This window comes from Aulostomus chinensis, chromosome 14 (genome assembly GCF_037954235.1).
Source record: "Aulostomus chinensis isolate RoL2024-O1b breed Wild chromosome 14, RoL_Achi_v1.0, whole genome shotgun sequence".
Classification (NCBI taxonomy): Eukaryota; Metazoa; Chordata; class Actinopteri; order Syngnathiformes; family Aulostomidae; genus Aulostomus; species Aulostomus chinensis.
This window is the reverse complement of record NC_141333.1, coordinates 13639248-13654802: the sequence shown is the minus strand read 5'-3', so window position 1 is coordinate 13654802 and position 15555 is coordinate 13639248. Positions and strand designations below refer to the sequence as shown.

The window sequence follows — 15555 nt, the reverse complement described above, 5'->3', positions numbered from 1 at the left end:
TAACAGCAACAGTCGCTACAGTGACATCTGGTGGACATAAAGCGCTATTACAGTAAGACGCAGCTTCACAGTCAGACCACTGGGAGGCGCCGCGGTAAAAAGCACAAGATGAATTCACGTTTCAAATACAAGTAAAAAAAAACCTTGCGGCTGAACATGTGTGTTCTTCAGAGTAGTTTTCAAAAGCTGTGATTACATAATGCTTGCAGAGTAGAATGTCTTTGTGTCACTTTACTGTAATTACAAGTTTAAAAATGGGTCAGATACATGCCGATTTGGTCTCGACTTTATCCCCTAAATGTTTCTTTTAATAAAATCATGCCCACAATTAAAAATATTTTAGTAATAAGAGCACACAACTCTTTTCTGTTGCATTTTAAAACATTTAAATGAAGTTTTCGATGTTTTCGGTTTTATTTATATGGCCTCCAGGTTGTGTGACCTACTGACGTTAAATCAATAGGTCACATGGAAGAAGTTGAAACGAAGCCGGCAAGTTCGTCATCAAAATACTACCAACCTTGACACACATTTCTTACAGTTTAATGATTTTACATTTTTTTTTACACTTTGCAATGGAACATTAATTATTCCAGGGAGTAAAAAAAGATGTGTGCACCAGATTTAACAGACAGCTATTCTCTATCTGTAGCACATGACAATACAACTTCAAAACACATGACAGAATACAAATAAAAACTACAATACAAAGGACATAATACCTATTCATAATTAAATATATTACGTTGAATTACACGTTAAAATATCCATGCATAATGAATTCATAGCTGTAGAAAAAAAAAAAGACGTGGAAAATCGAGACGGTTAGTCTGCGGCCCTGTGGTGCCACCACCGTGGGCCTACAGGGGGCGCTGCTCCCCAACTAATGTGTCGCAGCAACAGGATGCTCTCATTGAATACGGCTCGTGCCTTTTCCTCAACTTTTCTCACCGCTCAGTCTGCTGCTCTTATTTGGGCAAAAAGAAAGGAAGTAGCGCCAAGCTAGCTGGTTAGCCAGTCTGAGCCACTCAGTTTGAGTGGGAAGAACGTACTTTTGAGCCTCTTTTATCCCAGAGATAAATTGTAACTGAGACGTATGAGTAGGCTGTCGTTTTTTGTCGTCTCGTTTTATTTTCTCTCCACGCCGGTTTCAAGCCTACAAACTGCCTGCTGAGCTTTGTCTGGGACTCAGCCGTTGTTAGCCGACACAAGAGAGTCACTCTTGGGTTCATAAAAGGAGGAAAGAAGCCAGAAACGGAGAGGCTGCGAGTTGAGTATTATATAAATCTATATATATACATATATGTATATATATATTTTGTATCTGTCGGTTTAATCGCGGGGAATGCAGTTACGGATTACAACGACGAAATGAGAAAAACGACGAGGAAAGGTAGGTAAAATCTTGCCGCTTGTCTATTTGGCTTTGTATGAAATGTTTCTTCAGAGCATAAATCAGAAGTTAACTCAGCATTCATTTTCTTTAATATTTATGTCTCGTCGAAGGTTGTGGGCTATGATAGCTTGACTTAGAGGCAGAGCATTGATAGAGCTGCCATAGGAAGTTCACATAAATTATGAGGTATGATTACTCGCTGTCAGAAGTACTTTATCAACGCGTGATAGCCGTGTGAAACTGCTAGAATCTCAAGGATAGATCATCACAATAGATGATAACAGTATGTCGCTTGTTTGGTTAGGGACACTCAAACACTAGCAGCAGAATGTCGGCTGACTTGTTGCAGTACAATGTCCCCAGGCCTGGTGCATAATGGGTCGAACCTACATGTCAGTGGGCTGCTGTGGAGTCTCAGGACTCAACAATTCACTTTGATTTTAAAAAATTAAAAAAAAAAAAAAAAAAAAAAGGTCAACGGTATTGAGTATGGTGCAGACTGAAAACCAGCCACCGGTGTCTGGAATGGGCCACTAATCAGCTGTGAATCAGAGCTGATTATGTGTACAGGAAGGGGAGGAATTGTGGCTCAGCCGTACAGTCAGGCCGAGTGATCAATGAAGCAATCCATGACACTACATATTTAGAGTTAGGAACTATCCTAATACAAACACATTACTGTCACCTTTCCTGAAATTATACCGTCTGATGATCTAAAGTTTATTTGTATGTTGCAAAACATGACGTATTCCTGTGCATTTCATGGGCCAAACACTTACTTTTATGGTAGAAATTTTGTTAACCCTGTGTTGTTGGTTTCTAATCATGACTTGCTCTGAAACATCTATTTTTTTATTTACTGAACTATGGTATCAAATGATTGTTCATCATCTTCTATAGTATGGCAGTGGGGGACAGTATTGATACCACCCATGTATCATGATACTTGATTTTGCAAGGTGATATTGATATGCTGGTGCCAAAGAATATTTTTATTCAGACAGCTGTTTGTGTGTGTGTGTGTGTGTGTGTGTGTGTGTGTGTGTGTGTGTGTGTGTGTGCGTGCGTGAGCCTGAGCCCCCTATACACAGTTACTGCTGTGTGCCTTTTTTATGGTTATGTTTTCATCTTCAGTTATACAGTTATTGTGGTGTAATGTAGATATATTCTGTTTAAATATATCAAATTTTGCAGAATTGCTGTCGGAATACTATCACTGTTATAGGCTAAGTATTGTGGTAATATTTTACTAACCCTAATCTGAAAATGTCCTGACACTGTATCTGTTGATGACTTTTATTTCCATGAGAGACGTAGGTCTTATAGTAAACTTGTTCTACTAAACTATTTTTTTGGGCTTTGTCAATGCATGGCTTTAGTCTTGGCTTGCCTCTCTTGTACAGGAGCACAGCATGCCAAACCTTAACAGAATCTTCCACACAAGCTGCAGGACCAAGCTCTAGCATTATGACTAATGTCTGGATGGTGGAAAAAAGTCATCATACATAGGAACATTAAAATTATACACACATGTACTCCAGTTGGATGTTACTCCCCCTCTTTCTTTCTCTCTTTTCATTTCTTTGATTTACTCTGGTCTACTGTAGTGTAGTTTCAGAGACATAAACTGACAAGTAATTTCCTCATGGTTAAATGATGAATTCACAATTCCATCTTCTGTATGTCTCCGAGGCTTTGTCAAATGCGTGGTCATAACAAAGATTTACACAATGGCTTGTTAATTGCAGTGATACTTAATGTATTATTGTTTTGTTTATGTTTTTGGGCTAGGGTTAAATACAAATCTGAATCTAACTGTAATCCACCGGTGTTGGTTCGAGGGATGTCAATCAAATGTTTTCTCCCTGTAATCCTGCAATAAGTAGTTATTTCTTTACCACACTATGGATAAATAATCATATGAATATCCTTAATAAAACAGTCTGTGTCACTTTTAGGCGAATATTTTGGATTAAAGTAAACTCATCATAATCCACAATTGAACATCACTCTTTTGAAAGGGGTAAAAAAACCAAATAACGTTTAAATGGAACCTTTATGACAGAATCCTGCACAGAACGTAGGTTCCATTTGTCATTTATCCAACATTTTTGAACTTGTGTCAGTAATGGAGCTGTTACATTTAACCTTTTCAATCGTAATTGAATAACTTGGAATGCCAAATGTCATCCAATCTGTCAGAAAAGGTAACCTGATTTAATAAAATCTAATCCTGTGAAGCACGAGTGAACCCACTGAGTGCCAGCTACTCTGTGAGATGAGCATCAGCATATTCAATATATATACTAGTATATTAGAAATGTGGTGAAATCTCAGTTCCTACAACATTGTTAAGTTTAATCTTTGTTTATTATTCTTGCACGACAGTAATTAAGACCATTTTCCCCTCTAGACATGTCCCGATATGCTCAAGATTTCAAGTAGAATACTGAGCCTGCTTTACACCACTTCATCCTCAAAGTGTTGTCAGGCTATCTACAGAACAGCTCTTTGCCATTTTCGAAAGCACAGGGCCATATGGCTGCCACTCTACAAGCCCCACTGCAGAGCTGTCAGGGGGCTGCAGACAAGATGGGGGGAGGGGGAAGAAGACCAATTACATCTCCCTCTCAGCCTTCAGTTGTAATTGGTCTGCACATCCTGGTGGATGCAATTGTGTGAAACAGTGGATGAAAAGATAAATGCTACAATCATAGGAATGCCAAATTTCTCAGAGGCCAGTCTGGAGAATCTAGGAGGACCTCTAAACCAAGTTTGAGGTTTCTGTATTCAATCTCAAATTGTATTCCTGAATATCGCTGAGCTCTGTGTAATCTTCTTTTTTTTTTTCAACGGTGCTATTGTTTGTATTTATTATTTTAATAGCTTTAGGTCAGTGGCTATTTGAGTCTTCAGCCTGAACTACTTTACAGGAGGAGGAACTATTGAAGTTTGTTTCTTGTTGTGATGCAAAAACCACAGCTTGCAGGATAGCTAAAATATTATACGGTTTTGAAATCACTGAGTGTAAATTAGCAGGAAAATGCTGGTGTAGAGATGCAACAAAAGATAGTTTAATCATTCAGTAACCTGCTGTTTATTTGAAAGATAATTGGACGAATCATTTCGTTTAAAGTATCAAGAAATTTGAAAAGAGCCTCCTCTGAAATTCCCAAACAGTTATGTTTAAAGTACTCCTTTAACCAGCTAGCAGTCTGAAATCAAAATATTTATCATTTTTTTGTCATAAATGACCAAAATAAACAAAATCCTGATATGTAAGAATCAACAAATGCCGCTTTTGCTTGAAAAATGTAGTGTCGCAGCTCTAGTCTGTTCTGGTGATCAAATTACACTGGCTTATTTTGGCATTGATGTGAAATTTCACAGTCTTGTGTGTCTTATGTGTTGCATATGGGCACTGTAGTCATAACTGATGACTTAACAGGTGTGGAGGCAGTGTTTAGAAGTAGCAAGTTTGGAATGTGCATGCTATTAACGCTTTCCATCTCATCTGGTGGGTCCGTTGTTAAACAGAGTTTTGAGTTACTATTACTTAAACTATTTGGCTCACCACATCTGTTAAAATATAGGAAATTAAGTGAGTTGTTTTGACGTAGAAGAATATCGTTCTATAATGACATCCACTAAGAGTAAAATCTGCTGGGTGTGTCGCTTGCAGTGGTTTGGTGACTTTCTCCTTTTTTAATGAGGTAATTAAATAGGTGCAAATACCAGTGTTTATTTGGTGGTCTGCTGTAGAGGCGATATGGTAAAAATCCTTTATCAGTGTAGCATTTATGTCACTATGCTGTGTCGATGCAATTAAGAAAGGTTTTAACATAATCATACCATGATCACAGGCTGCACGGTGGTGCAGTGGTTAGCACTGTGGCCTCACAGCAAGAAGGTTGCGGGTTCGAGTCCCGGCTCGGGCACGGGATCTTTCTGTGTGGAGTTTGCATGTTCTCCCCGTGTCTGCGTGGGTTCTCTCTGGGTACTCCGGCTTCTTCCCACCATCCGAAAACATGCAATTTGGGTACTAGGCTGATTGATACTCTAAATTGACCATAGGTGTGACTGTGAGTGTGAATGGTTGTTCGTCTCTCTATGTTGGCCCTGTGATGGACTGGCGACCTGTCCAGGGTGAACCCAGCCTCTCGCCCGTTGATGCTGGGATAGGCTCCAGCTCCCCTGTGACCCTGAATGTGTAGGAATAAGCGGAAGATGACGATGGATGGATACCATGATCACATGTGATTAATTTGTCATTTGTTTTTGGAAAGTCCATATAAACAAACAAACAAACACAGCAGATTCTTCTCACTTATCACAGTTTGGTTGGAATGTCTTATCTTGATCCTAATTTACAGTTTATCTCTTCCCTTCCTTGTTTGCTCAAGTCAGATTACATCGCAGCTGGATTTGTGAAATCACACCAAATAACAGACAAGATCGGGCAAGAATAAAGCTCCTGGGATAGAAAGGTCAGACAAACGACTTTTCACATAGACTTCGACGGTATGGTGGGGGGGTCAGTTATCGATCCATTGTAGTTTCTTTTTTCCTTGAAGCAGAAGAAAACTTTTGCCTTGAAGCCTCGTTTGAATCTGAACTGTACTTTGTTTTGCATGTGGGCACTGAAATTGGCTATTAAAAAGCTTAATTATTCAAGACCAGAGCGATGATAACTTTAAGTTTTGAAATAATTTATTATCACACGGCTGCAGCATCTCTCCTCTGTGAGTCAATGCAGTTCCTCCATACACGCACATGCAGTAACACACACAGAGGAGGTGCATTTCTCTCACCCTGTCTGTGTCTGATCTGTTGACTTTCTCCATCAGCAGGTTGTTTTATTGTCACCCCAAAACCCAACGCATTTATTTTTGTTTTCCATGAATAAATCCTCCCGCGATTCAGTTTTCACAGCGGAAAGCTGCATGTAAAGGATACTTGTCAATGACGGAGTTTATTAAAACAGTGGAAACTACTGTGATGGTACATGACATCGACACCAACCAGGTGTACTTATAAGATTAAACAGCTCTATAAGGAGGCCTTTACATTAAACAGGAGAGTCTGTGTCTCTGCGTCAGAAACCGTCAGATCTGCTCAGAGCAGAGCGAACAGGTGAGGGAGGAGAGGAGGGCAGACTGATCGCTGTTCAATCGTGGATACTATCATCCTCTCGGACTGATTAAAAACAAAATAAATGCCAGAACCTGAGTGTCAGCACACATTAAGTCTCTGTGTGTGAAACGCTGCAGAGTGTAACATCCTGCTGTTCACAGCCAGTCTGCTGTTATTAGTTTGACAGAAAGACAGCAGGGTCGTGTCTTGAAGGGAACCTTAGACCCGCGAAAGATCGTGTGAGTTTGATTATTTTAGTAGAAACAACATACACAAATTTCGAGAGAGTTGTACAAATAAAGGTTTTCCTTCTTGACAGACTGAGAAAGGTGCACATCTCCAAAAATAGAATATCATGTCATGGTTCCGTTGTTTTAATGTGGCAGGCTGCCATAAATAAAACACTATTTACTGAGCCACAGAGAGTGACTCAAACACTGATCACTGACCTGTTGTGATGGAAAAAGTACTCAGATCCTTTATTTAAGTAAAAGCATTATACAGCAATGTAAATATACCTAATTACAATTAAAAATCTTGCTTGTATTTGTTTTTTGTACCTTTTTAAAAAAAAAAAATCTACATTTTTATTGCTTTTGTTGTACTTTAATGACTCTCTTATTGGTGTTTTTTTATTACTAAATGCAGACACGCAAACTCATAACAGGAGAAAAAGGTGGCATGTTTGTGAACCTATCCTCTGTAGGACCCTGTATGTACCTCAGTTAAAAGTAAAGTAAAAACAGTAAAAGTGCAGTCAAAGTAAAGTTATTTTACTTAGTACTTTTACATTCGCATTTCATACTTTTCCATTTAAGAGACTTGTCTTATTTTCTCTTTTGTATGGTAACGTTGCTCTTAAACAAAGCAAAGTAACGTAATCGAAAAAAAATTGAAGAATTTATGCTCGGAATAATCGATAGATTACTCGATTACTAAAAGGATCGATAGCTGCAGCCCTACTGTACATGCATGTCACAAAATTCCCTGCAGCTCAGTAGAGACAAAACAGAAACTCTTATTGTTGGGGGCCAAAGAAAAACTTCTGCATTTAAACATTTACAAAAGCTTTTTTCTTAAGGAGTCTTTCCATTATCTTTGATAGTGATTTGAGCTTTGAACTCCAAGTGAGAAATGTTGCTTGTGTAGGACCATTTCTAACACTTGAAAAGGTGTTCATGATTTTACTTCACGCAGACGGGTTATTGTACTGGCTTGTCCTCTGGCCTCCCAAAGCATCCGTAAGTAATCTTTAGACGATTCCAAATGTAGCAAAGAACACATAATGGCATCTGTAAAGGCTCTAAATTGGCACCAAGTTAATTTTAGACTTCATTTTGAGATCTTACTTTTAGTTTTTAGAACTCTGAATGGACTGTTTCCTGATTCTTCAGCATACTTGTTAGTCAGATGTATAATGTCTCGATCCCTATGACCTGTGGTCTAATACATGTTCCTCAAAGTAGAACTAAGAAGTGCAGGGAAGTTTCATTGAAAAAGTCTCTCAGAGGGAGTGAGACTTGGCTTCAAACATAATCTTAAAACCCATAAACCTATCTTTTTAGACTGGCATTTATGTAGCTCTTAAATTACTAACTTTTATTCGATCTACTTTGTAGTCTTTTGTGTGTGTGTCTATGCATAAGTATCTGTATTTTATCATGTGTTTTTACCCATTTATTGATGTGAAGCACTTTGAGCTGCACTTGCTGTAAGAGCTGTGCTTTTCTAAAAGTACAAGATCTCGTGATACCCCAAGTCCCTTAGCAGAATGCACCATCTCTCTTTGCAGCTGCTCTACTGGGCTAAGATGATGTAAGCTACCTGTAGAATGAGGAACACTGCAGTCCCATGCTTTATAAAACTGGCCTACTTTCTTGGATAAATGAGCACAGTATGCATCAGCGGCCCTAATATGTTCTCTCTAATAACTATAGTAGTCAGATAACATATGATATTCTCTGTCTCTTCTAATTATTAAGAGACTAATGTAGACCAAGTGTCACTCTGAGTGTTACTGCGTGAGATGTATTTAAGGGCTCAATGCTAAGGGTTTGGCAAGAAAAGTTCTACTTGCAGAGGCTTGCCTTTATTTGTTCGGTTTGTCAGTGTACTCATCAGGGAAGATATTGTATCGCTGAGTTTTCCACACTGCTTCACACGAGGATGGGCTGGGTTAGGTTTCATGCTGCTTTTTGTAACTGCTGGGTTGGATAAGGTGCTACTATTATAATTTCAGTAGAGGAGAACTGAAGATTACCAGTCACTCAGCGGTTAAAAGATCCATATCTAATCACAGTGCTTGACAGCTGGTTTGAAAAGGCTCTAATGGGTAAAATCCATGATTTCTTTTCCATCACTGTTAACAATTCATTCAGTACAGCAAACTTTTTAGGTGCATGAACAGAGAGAAGTGGATGAATGGAAAGACAGGAAGGAGAAATCAGTTTCTGTATGCATACAGTCACTGTGCAGCGCACACTACGTAAAAGGAATACACTAGGGTCTGCCTTTCTTTGGCAAATGACTTATGAAAATAGCTTCTCGCTTTCCAGAAAGCTGCCAGATGAGCTTTGTAGTATAGAATTGCTCTGACCTATTCAAGAGACTGGACTAGATGGAGAGCAAAGCAAAGGAAAGTGAACAAGTACTAGACTCAGACAAGGAGAGGCAAAGAGAGGGAGATTGGTTAGGTTGTAAAGTCATCAATTCCACAAACTCCTTGGTAACTTGGCTCTGTCAGTGTGGCAAGCTTGAATTCATGGGCTTTATAAATAGTCCCAGCTGTAATGATAGGGTAGAAGTGAGGAAAAGGCAGACCAACTGTTTAGGGATGGCCTACTTTCAGTGCATTTGTTTTGTTGTGCCTTAGTCTTCGTACAGCCATCATTCTAGGGTCCAAGCTCGTCAAGTCATGATTATTGGGATCAAAGCTTGATTGGGATCATTATGATTATAATCTCCTTGTTTATATGATGATTATAGGCATAGTTGTAATCTGAGAAAAGATTTTACGAAAGTAAACAGAGAATTTTCCATTGTGAAGTTCAAAGTAGCCTGCCAGTGTCATGGGAGACAAAATTAAACCACTTCCTGACAGCCAATGTACTGGTTTTATATGACATTTAGGATTAAATCTACATGTTGCCGCTGTGTCGTTACTTCATATTTTTTGATTGTTACCCTCAGCTGTATCAAGTGACGGTGTTTGTATTCCCTGGCTTTCGTCACATTCAAATGTAAGAGTTGTAAAGGGAGAGATGCCAATAAAAATCCAGTTTTTACTTGCTTTGCTGCTGCGCATGCTTTCTCCATCCCTGTTTTGCATAAAGCTCCTACTTGTCATATTGATGGTCCTACTCTTTGACTCATCGTGTCAAAGGGACATGATGTGGTTTGAGTAATTGAGGCTTGTTTCAGACACAATCAGACGTTATGGCGGTGTGTCATTAAGTGGCCCATTTTTGTGACATATATTGTGAATTTAGCAGTAAATGAGAGTAGAAGATTCCGACATTGACCCTGTCCTCTCTTTTCTCTCCTCAAACTCCACACAAATATACACAAACCGAAGGAGCACTGCTGTCACTGTTTTGCAGCATAGCCTTGTTGCTGGGGAAACGGTAGATGGTGTCCTTCAGTCTGCTCTTTGGGCCACTGTAGCCTGACTTTGGGTTGCACAGTTGACTCTGGTTCAGCTCCCACAGCTTAAGTACAAAACCTGTGTGGATTTGCTCCGAATTTAGCTTTAGGAGAGGCGTGAATTTTCACTTTTTTCGATTACACTTCCGCTATCTATCCACTGCTCAGGGTATAGCATTCTTTTATCATTTATACACATGGCTACTACTTCAATGATTGATACGGTTAGCTAAATACAAACTGGTCTGAGTTAGATGGGCATTGAAAGAAATTTCCTTGATCGATCAGTTATCAATTTAATCGTTATTCAAGTGTCAGTTGATGTTGAGGTAGCTCTTGGCTGCTAAAGCGGTCCTGCAGCCTGTGGCTAGTGCAACTTTCTCAGCTGTGGCTAATTTTTTTAACAGCTCCTTCGTTCTTCATAGTGTTTACAATGAAGTTGACCTCTTCATACTTATGTTAGCAGCAGCAGCGGCTAATGGGGAGCAGAGCATTTCCATTTCTTCCTCTGCGTCTCCTTGAACAGGTTAAATATCGCCCCCTGATAGCACGATTGCTCCAGCATAGTGAAATTACACACATAGCCTGCTTTAATCGATGTAATTTAAAATTTTGCCCATCCCTTGTCCAGACAAGGTGTCGTGTGGTTGTTGAAATCCAAATCATTGTGAAACTCGTCTGCCAAAAATAAGCAGCTCCTTCACAGGACCACTAAACAAAAATGCATGTTTTCCAAATGCAATCTAGCAAGTTCCATGCATCTTTATGAGTACTGCGTAGTGTTGGTTAAAAACTCACACAAAGAAACATAAATACCAAGCTCTTAATTCAAGTCTGACAAATGTAGCCTCTCTGTCACGTCTATCGTTTCCCCTTTGCTGGAGTGGTCACCCTCAGGAAGAAGTCTGTTTTGTGTGGCGTGTGAGTTCATGGATACAGATTGACTAGTTGATGGCTGTGGTGAGTTCTGCAACCTCCCCCTTCATCCTCTGTGTGGTCGCTGAGCCTGTCCCTTGGCTCAGGATCATGGACAGAGAGAGGGCACGCCCTGAGGCTCTGCTCTTACTCTGCACTGTAGTCCAGCGCTGAGAGGACTGTCAATACCTCATCATCAGACATGGCTAACGCGGCTAAGGCAGTGTTTTAGGTGTACTTCTCTAAAAGACAGATTCAGCAATTCAAAAGAACCCTCATCTGCCTTTCTTCAGCTGCTCTATGTCTCACTATTGCCAAAACACAGAAGTGACATAATTTCCACATATAACTGACTGTTTGTTCCTGAATTTTGTACTTTATGGCATATAAAAACATGCAATAGTTGTGCAATTTTTGTTACTCTTATACATGTGTGAGATGACTATACACAGATATGCAACCTACTGTAATGCCATTTTTCCATATTGCCTCATTTCGACTTCGCTCACTTTAGATACCAGGACCTTTGTTTCTAACTTCACTTTTCATTCCCCCTCTATATGGGTGGTAATCAGCACGATGCCACATGAAACTACTGTAGTATTTGTGTAATGTGACAACTGATATGTCATTTTACAGAGGTTTTTTTTTTTTAAATTTTGTTTCTGATGCATGGTTACACTCATTTCTTTAGAAATTTGAATTTACAAGACCAGAGTTTTGTGTTTACAAGGGCTCTACCTTACTTGAATCATTTCCTTTGCGTTTTGATCATGAAATATCCGTTAACACCACCTGGAGCTTGAATATTATTTTCTCTCATCAGTCTTTCTCTGTGAAATGAAGCACTACATTATTTGGATGTATGGTAGATTTTGCCAGACATTATCAGACTAAATGTAATAATAAAGGCCATTTATTTTGGGCAAGGACTTTTTGGTTTGAACTCTCTCCCAGTCTGCCGACTATAACTCAGTCTCACCACTGGATGCCTGAAGGGCTGTGGAGAGTGACAAGAGAAGAGAAGAAGCCAAACACAGAAGTACAGACAAGAAGAGAGGCACAGATGGGGAAAGAAAGAAATGGAAAGAGAAAGACAAGCTCAGGGGAGAAATGGAGTAGGAACAGTAGACCTTGGCTTTGGGTTCTCAGTTGGCTAGCCTCTGCTCTGTTCTGTTTGTTTTTGCTCTATTTTTACAGTGTAGTCCGACTCTGGTCACTGATGAATAACTCCATATGTAAGTTGCATTTGATTTAAGAGTAATCATACAGGATGTCTGGCTCAGGTGGGAGTACGGGTCTGTTAGGAGACTTACGTGACTTCACAGACGACCGGAGGGCTATTTAAAGCCTATTGCAGAGATGCTGTAACTTAAACATCGCATATATAATACTTAACAGAGCAAAACTTTTTAATGAAAGCTTCCTTACATGCTGGCCTGCTTCTCAAGTGTCACTCCACTGGAAAAGTTTTTCGGGAATAGATATGGATTTAGCATGTGATGAATATGAGTGTTGATGGACCATTCACAAACTTGGCAAGAGACAGCGATGCTGTTGTGTGCGTGGATTTGTCTGTATGCGTTGATTTGGCTAGGGGTAGTTACAATGAAGCAAAATATGAATGCATAGAGCGAGTTGTGTGGATGAGAATGATAGTCCCCCTTCATCATTTCAACCCCCTTATGCTTTTGCCCCTCAGCTTTATTTTATTTGTAAGCTCCAACAGAGGTCCAAGTGTGCTATAAATGACAGAATAAGACAAACAGGTTTTAATTGGTGTTATCCAGGTTTAATCTCAGTTCTCCCTGCTATCAGTTGTATATTCATCAGTTATTCAATTAGTTTGATGTGTCATTTGTTATATTCATCAGGCTGTGCTTTTTTTGTATGTGTGTCATAATTGTAACTGAAGGCCGGGATGAAGAATTTGACTTAAGTATGAATGTGGTGCAGTGCCGTGACTATCCTGGTGGCACAATGGAGTCATGTGTTTGGGAAGTGTTTTTAGAGCAAGCTAGCCCACATGAGTGAGTGTGTACAATAATCCTCTCTGTCTGCCTCTTTTCCTCTGCTTCCTTTTCTCCTCTTCCTGATTTCTGCCTGCAGCTGCCCCACATCTTCAAACGGAATACTATATGTTTGTTGTTTTTGTTTGTGCATTGGGGTTTTATCACATTTGAACAGGAAGGAAATGTTTCCTGAACTGGAGACCATTCAACATCTGCCTAGACCCCTGGCTGTGGGCTACTACAGAAGAAGACTGCTACTTGGCCCATTCTCCATCTCTCAGCCAAATATTGTGGTAGTGGTCTCGTAGTTCAGAGGGGTGCAGGAATGAGTCCTAAGATCTGGAAATAAATTAGTGTTTCTAAACCTCTGGTTCCCTCATCTTTAGGTCAATGAGATCTGTCATTATTAATCTGATAAATGCTTGTAATAAGTGGGTTTCAGTGAGACTACTATTTTAATGTTTTGTTCTGAAATACACCAGTAAAAACCACCATCATGGATTTCAAAGCTATAATGTTGTTTTGGTTTTTTTTTTTTTTAAATGGCAGTTGCTAACAAGTGGCTAAATGAGACTGTTTGTCCATGGTGTTGTTTGTTGATAACATCATTTTAGTATTGATTTATAGTGATGGCATTCATGCCTCAGACATCATAAAAGTGATTTTAATTTGTGAGGATAATCTTGTGAAGATGTTTTCTCTTATGGGCGAGTTGTCAGCTTTATTTTGATAGTCATGATCGAGGCAGAGTGGAGGCAGGGGAGAATAAGCACTGACTGGGTTCAAACAGCCAGTAAGCCTTGATTTGAGGTACTTGCCAGGTGAGCTATTGAGGAGCCATATATCTTCCAGCATAACCAGACTCACTGTTTCTCTAATAATAATTGGTGACCGTTAAAACATGGTTGCATGCGTAAAACTTTGAAACATATTTGCACCTAAAGTAAATCATGTATTATCACATCCTGTCCTAACCCTAACCAGACCTTAACCATAGGCCTGGCATATCATAAAAATTGTCTTCTTATTTCCTTCTTTTAACAGTTTGGATGAAAGAATCATTGAATTGAAGTCAACGAAGCAAGGCCTGCAAGGTTGGGGTTTAATTTGGGGAGAATTTGCATTTAAAATGAAGGTACAAGTGAGCTTCACATTGCTGCAATATTGTGAGTGGTATGATGAATGCATTTATAATGCTATGAGGTTGGCTCCAGGTCTGATTGACTGAGTAAGGGAAAATACTAAAAATCATACACACAAGGACATGGGTTTTTATTGTAATTAGTTGTTCAAGACCCTCCTCCTCCTGTCCTAAATGCAAGCTGGCATCTGGACTGAGTTAAGCAGCAGTGCCAAATGTTAAGCAGTGGGGAGCAAAAGTGTGTGTGTGTGTGCGTGTGTGTGTGTGTGTGTGTGTGTGTGTGTGTGTGTGTGTGTGTGTGGTGGGGGGATTTAAGGGAAAGCACTTGAGAAGCAAGGTGGCTTTTTTGATTAACATTGGGTAAGATTCTGTGAAAAATGTGACATGCCAGCCAGTAAGGAGGCAGTTGGAACACAGCAGAGATAGACACCCTGCCCTGTTTGATTACTGACCTGCTGCAATATGTGTATAAAAGTTGGAGGTAATGAAGCAGTGGCTAGAACTTATACTGATTGCCTCAAGGAACAAGAGAACATGGTTGACTAATGGAGATATTTGAAAGACAATTTCAAGTTGTTTAACATTAATTACCCAGTGTATTTGCAGCCCGCTGTTGTTTTCCTCTCTCGTGCACTTCATCAGGGTCATACCTACCTCCAAGCCATGTCAGATGAACAGCAGCCCGCTTCAGTTTGTCAATACATGACTCAGACATGTGATACTGGGAGTGGCAGATCAATGAAGTGCACTCAGATGACCGTGCTGTAATTGATTTAGCTTTGTCAATCAGCATAATGGTAATGTATTTTGCCAGTCGGCTGGCTTGATGTTAGTTTTGGCTTGGAAAACATAGTTGTCATTGTAATGTGACAGATATCACATGGTTTTCTACTAAACTCTTTAAGACACGCCACTGTGCCGTGTGGCTGAAACGTATAATTTGAGGTATCTTTCTGTGCTCTTCATTCTCCCTTTCTGTCAACCTAATTAGGCCCATAGCGAGAAAGAGGATTTGGCCATGAGCTTGGGTTCACTATTGAATGAATATGGTGATATCAAGAAGTCAAAGGCTGAGTCCCTGCGGCTCCTTTCTCTTTAAACCTAGGCAGCAGATGCTCCTCAGCTCAGTTTTATTGTTCATGGCTGGCCAGCCTGGGAGCTTACTTAAAGATGGGGGGAGGAGATGAGTCCTTGGTGTCCTTTTTCCTACATTCACTCCTGTCTCTCTATCTGTGTTTGTTTTATCAAGCCCAATTGGTGTCTTCTGCTTAATTCCCCGATAGAGCTATTGGTCTGTTTAAACAAAAGACTGCATC

General features: G+C 39.8%; 1 protein-coding gene across 6 annotated transcripts in view; it reads left to right on the top strand.

The window, feature by feature from the left end:
- The first annotated feature begins 952 nt into the window (after positions 1–952).
- Positions 953–15555, top strand: part of myo9bl (myosin IXb-like) — a 57938-nt gene continuing 43335 nt past the window's right edge. For all 6 annotated transcript variants that reach the window (XM_086223279.1, XM_086223276.1, XM_086223278.1 and 3 more), the window contains exon 1: positions 953–1393. The gene's annotated coding sequence lies outside the window, so the exon portion shown is untranslated. The remainder of the gene's footprint in view (positions 1394–15555) is intronic.